We start from the raw sequence: 6,166 nt of genomic DNA on the forward strand, positions 1-6,166 counted from the left end.
AATGTTTCTTTAGAAATTGATGTTTTTATGCAAGAAACCTGACCTGAAATTTTGACAAATCCGTCAGTGTGAGATTATTTGAAAATAAATACTTAATCGTCGATCTGATGTTTTCAACAAAACCTAAACAAAACACACACCTAACTCGCAAAAGTTTTGAGGTCTCATGAAGGTCTAGAAGAGTAAGGATAAAAATGACAATAAATTATTAAAAACAAACCCAAATAAACGAACTGTCCTCTAGATTCTAGATTTCTCTTTCGAAAGTAATGAGTATCTAAGAGGTGTCTTCGAAGCTCTTCTGTTATAACAAAAACAGTATCTTATTTTATATTTTTTCATTTTGATACCATTGCACATACAACTTCTTGAAAATATTCTATTGGATAAATATCAGCCCATCATAAAAATTTCAAATTGTTTGGAATCATTAATTTTTCGGAATATGATCTTCACCCTGATTTCAGCCTTCAAAATTCTCTGATTGAATATTTGAATTAGATGCGCCGATCTCAGAGTTCAATCCAATTCTGAAACTCAAACAACTTTTTTCGAGTTCCGTTAGATCTAAAGATAAACAGAATAACTTTTCTTTCTAAAAAAGATGGAAAGGTTCCACCGAGATTTGAACTCGGATCGCTGGATTCAAAGTCCAGAGTGCTAACCATTACACCATGGAACCTCTGATGATATTTCATGTACTCAAAGCACAAAAAAGCTACATTTTTATTAGTAGCATTCAAGTTACTCAATGTATATACAGATAAAATAAAATTAATTCAAAGAAATAACCCTTCCTTACTTCATAACTACAGAAAAAAGGATTCGAATTCATAATTGAAATAAATATATACAAAAATAACGAAAAAAAATTATAGGTTCCACCGAGATTTGAACTCGGATCGCTGGATTCAGAGTCCAGAGTGCTAACCATTACACCATGGAACCTCGCTTGCATTAAAGGGTAACACGACAGCTGTTGTGCCATATTATTTCCTCGAGGAAATGATAATTTCCTTTTTTGTCCAGTGTAGAATTCAGAAAATTTACTCTGGGGGAAATTTCAACGTCTATTCAAAAATTAGGTTCGATTTCCTGAGATACTCTGAATAGGGAGATAAAAATGTGTAGCTAGGAATTTTTTATAAGTAAGATTCACGCCATCTATACCTACCACAGTCCACAAAACTAATATTCATTGAGTTTCAATGCACTACAGGTATTACCCTGTTCACGACTGAAATATTTCCGAAAAACAAATAAATCAGAAGCAGATTGATTACCGTCATATGTAGACGTCATAGAGTATATGTCTAACACCTTATCATCCTCAAACCAACGAGAATTTAGAGAATATATTCATAAGTAGATTGTATTTTAGAATCCAGTAAACATCATTACACATTATCCGATAAATCAGTAGTTCCTTCCCTACAAAGCAAAATAATAGGGCATAATCTATTTTTTTTACTTCCTGAGTACCAAGAGACACCTCCACAATAAACACTGAAATACATCCTCAATGCGTTTCTTGTATATCCTTCCCAACCACCCTCTTAAGTACCGAAAAATCTCTCGACATTATAACATTATACCAACCTACAATCGGCGTGTAAGGCTTGAATACATCCAGTGACAAAACAGAATGAATAAAGGCCATTCTATGCGAGAGAGTAGTATCAAAAAAGAACATTCTGTATCAATGACAACTCCCGGTGGAATGCCATAGAATCAGGTAGAAGAGCTGGGAGGACACATTGAAGACCTATTTTGTTTTCTGTGAAAACTGACCACACCTTTTGTGGCATCAAATGGTTTCTCTCACACGTTTTGAAGGTTTCCGGTTTATTGTTAGGGCATTCTTTTCACCGCCAACATTGTTACACTGAATTGTTTAGCTTATAAATGCCGATGGGAGGATGGCTTGTATTCCTATTCTGCGTACGAGCCCCCGTTTTCGAGATATATACAAGGTGAATAGGCATAATGCCTATCGGAAATTTATCGTTATATTGTTTTATTAGTTTGTGTGCTTTGCAGGTGTCAGTTGTTCTGCGGGATGTTCCTTATTTTTTATGGGTACTTTATCATGATTGGCCAAAAGAGGTCGGATCTTAGGAATAATTGAGATTAGATTGAGATTGAGATTAGATTACAATATGTCATGTTATCCGAATCATTTTACTATAATTCAAATGATTGTAGAGTTTATCTTTTCATACTGTATCATAAGCTGCAGATGAATCCATGAAGGCAGCTCCTATTTTCAGCTTATTATTGAAACCTGATTCAATGAAAGCAGTAAGACTAAGAACCTGATGAGAGTAATTTCAATTTTTTCTAAAATCACCCTGACAATTCTGCAGAGTATCTCCAAAATATGGTTCAAAAGTGGATAGAACCAACTTTTCCAAAACAATCAAAAGACTACTACTTGGACGATACCTACTTGGTTCGGAAGAATTTTTACGAGATTTCAAAATAGCAATTAGTTTTGCTTTAGGAAATTTATTTGGACAATGACATGAACCCTCAATATATTTTTATACAAAAATAATATCGAAAAGAAAATACAAGATAATATCCTTTTCGAATTATGTTCGACATAATTTTCCATCTGAGCGTACAATTAGTGAGACAGTGAAAAAATTTGAAGATACTGGATCTGTTGCTTATGTCAAAAGCACATACATCATTGAAAGGCATACCCTACTGGAAATATTACTGATGTCAATGAAAGTTTTGAAAATCCATATTTATCCATTTTTAGGCGCGCACAATATTTGGGCCTCCTTTACGGCACGCTATTACATATTTTGTTTCTGGATTGCATATCCATCCTTATAAGGTTCAGTTGACACAAGGACTAAAGCCAGTGGACCATTAAATGCGTTTAACATATGTTGATTGGATGCTCAAACAACATTTCTCGCATAGAATTTTCTTCAGCGATAAGGCACATTTTTAATTGGGTGGCTATGTAAATAAGCCAAATTGTCCCATATAGGGCGTGAAAATCCTCATGTAACTGCTGAGAGACCATTACATTCACAAAAAGGTGAAGTCATTTGGCAGTATCTACTTTTTTGAAAAAGAATGAGGTTTCACTCAAACCGTTAATTTTCATCGCTATAGCCAAATATTTACCCATTATTTTTGGACTGAAATGATTTACATGGATTAAGAAAGAATCTAGTTCCAGTAAGATGGTGCAACAAACTACACAACGCCAACTGCTTTGGCTTGATTGCAAGAAAAATTCCAAGGACGCGTAATTTCTCGTTTTGCCAATGTGAATGGGCCACCAAGATCTCGCGATTTATCGCCTTTGGATTTTTTTGTGGGGCTATGCGAAGGATCGTGTTTATGCCGATAATTCTAAGACTATTGATTATTATCTAAGAACCAATATCGTTCATGTTATTGGTCAGATATAGTCTGAAATGTTCCGGCGAGTCAGCGAAATTTTCCTTACAAGGATCGAGTCCTGAAATAGATCATGCTGAAGACATTTAAATGATGTTGTATCCCACACATATCTAATGGCAAAGTCCGAGCATTATATTGAAATGAAAAATTTGATCCATATTTTAACGGGTGTTTTTTTTCGAGGTATATAACTTTAAGTTGGCATTACTGTTCGAAATGGCGACCGATTTAACAGCTGTTAAGTGATTTATTCTCAGTTGGGTTTGGCAATTCATCATGCATAGACTCACTCCTGAACAACGCTTGTAAATAGTACAATTTCATTTCGAAAATAATGGTTCTGTGCGGAATACGTATCGCGCACTACAATCGATTTATTGAAAGACACGTTTGGTGACCACCTAATTTCACGTTTTGGACCTGTGAATTGGCTTCCAAGATCTTGTGATTTAACACCGCTAGACTATGCGGTTAAGCCACAAACCATTGACCATTTGGAAGACAACATTCGCCGTGTTATTGCCGATATACGGCCACAAATGTTGGAAAAAGTCATCGAAAATTGGACGTCCAGATAGGACTACATCCGAGTCAGCCTTGGCAGTCATATGCCAGAAATCATATTTAAAATGCCATAAGATTATCTTGCGGATGAATAAAATTCATGTCAATCGAATAATACATCGTTGTTTTATTGCAATTTAAAGTTCTATAGCTCTAAAAAAAACACCCTTTATATAAAAATGCGTATATGACATATAGATCTCAGGTAATTTATTAGAAAGGAATAACTTCGGAGGGATTCCGTGCCTCGCGAGGTGTATCACAGGGCTCCATTCTGAGACCTCTTCTCTTTATCGTTTATACCAATGATCTATCCCAGCGAATGTACTTACCAGTGAATATCTGCGTTACGCCGACGATACGAACTTTCTAAATAGGGCAAATTCAATAAATGAACTAAAACAGCTTTCATCTCTGGCGTTTTATAAAAATGGACTACAGATTGACAAAGAAAACACGTAGAAGGTCAGTTTTGGATGTGGTGAAGATACTGAAAAGATAAAGTTGCTCGCTGTAGTTTTTGACAACTCTCTCTCTCTCTTGGATCCCGTATTTAGATGATATGTCATAACATACTATGCTAATTTCCATTCCAACCTACAGTATTTTACTGTGAGGAAATAGATCTGCAACGAAGAGAGTATTTCTGAAGAAAGAATTGCCTTATGTGGGGTCTCAAGAACAAGTATTATTGTAATTGTTGACTTTCCAATGTTCAAAGAGGCTCTGCGAACTCCTCCATACCTATACATAAGTTCATTTTGACTTATTATGTAATGTTTTTTGATGGTTGAATAAAATTTGAAAAAAATTATTTGCTTTTACTCTCGGATCCACATTATTCCTTTAAATAAATAAAATACTCCGAACTGGATGACACAAATTCTCTGTTCTCGCAGTCACACTAATATCAAAACAGCCTGTATAGAATTAATTGTGATGTGTAATTAGTGCTTCAAAAACTATCATCAATTCCTGATTTGTTAATTATAATATCATTCATTTTCATCATATTCATTTCAAATAGTATCTGACCACGACATTTTCTAATGAATTTAAACATGTTTATGATGGAAGATGGACACGTTTCTGAAGAACACAAAATTGTCATAATCAATTAGCTGTGCCATGCCGCTGACGGTACGAACCGCATTTTCGGATCGATCCTCATTCTCAAGATTGATGACCGCCATTATTTTCGTTCACCGCGTTGTTTCCCAAACTATAAACAAAACCACTCCGTTTCACGTTCCATAAATCTGAGGCGGGAATAATATAAACCATTATAAATATTTGGTCGAAGACGATTCATAACCAAACGTCCTTCTTATGCTAGTACCTCGGTATTTATACTCGTTCCGAGCATTGTAATGGCTGCCAAGAGGTGTTCAAATGAATGAAAATCCTGAAATTACGAGCCTGCATAAATACCGTATAAATGCCCATGTGTGACATGTTGGAAAGCAGTAGATCAAGTCGCCTATACGCGAGAGATGCATATGTGCCTAAGTGGGCTCTGAGAATGTGAAATTTCCACTTTCGAAAACGTGCCTCTTGTAAACAAGACGAACTCTATTTGTAAGAATAATTAAAAAAAAACTATACCAATCTATTCCATAAGATGATCTATCAGTTATTTTTGTTCATAAGGGAGAAATATTCGGCAGTTCCTAGTTTCTCCTCAGGACTAAAACTGATAAAATCAAACTCATTTGAAACCTCTTGTCTTATTTGAAACACTTTCTTCTACAGTTTCTTTTAATTAGTTAGTTAGTTGTTAGCAACAGTGTTTTTTTCTTTACTTGTTTTCATCCTACTTCGATATAAAACAACTATATGTGGAAAATTCTGGAGGAGTTCCAGCCCTGCGGTAAGTTTCAAGGGGGTTCCCCAGGGGTCTTTCCTTGGACCCGGTCCTTCATTTTCATTATTTATTTGCAGGAGCAGCCGTCAAAGGTGGAAAGCGATCAATGCTGTATTTTGTAATTGTAATAACAAATTGTTTTTGTTTGTTTTCATGAACCGTAAAATCGCTGAAAGTTACTGTAATATGGTTCACAGGTTCCTGGATCAAACTTAAATAATAATTTCAAACGATCCCTTTATTACCAGCGAAAAATCAAATAGAGTTGAGTTTCTTGAGGTTATAATATGTATAACAAAATTTTCGATT

The 6,166-nt window shown here is 35.1% G+C and overlaps 2 non-coding genes across 2 annotated transcripts; both read right to left on the bottom strand.

Moving 5' to 3' along the window:
- Positions 1-610: 610 nt before the first annotated feature.
- Positions 611-682, bottom strand: Trnaq-uug. Its single transcript has one exon. It is a non-coding gene; the product is annotated as a tRNA-Gln (tRNA).
- A 194-nt stretch (positions 683-876) lies between these two features.
- Positions 877-948, bottom strand: Trnaq-cug. The gene has a single exon. It is a non-coding gene; the product is annotated as a tRNA-Gln (tRNA).
- Positions 949-6,166: the final 5,218 nt, after the last annotated feature.

The sequence above is a fragment of the Harmonia axyridis genome, chromosome 4 (genome assembly GCF_914767665.1).
Source record: "Harmonia axyridis chromosome 4, icHarAxyr1.1, whole genome shotgun sequence".
NCBI classification, from domain to species: Eukaryota; Metazoa; Arthropoda; class Insecta; order Coleoptera; family Coccinellidae; genus Harmonia; species Harmonia axyridis.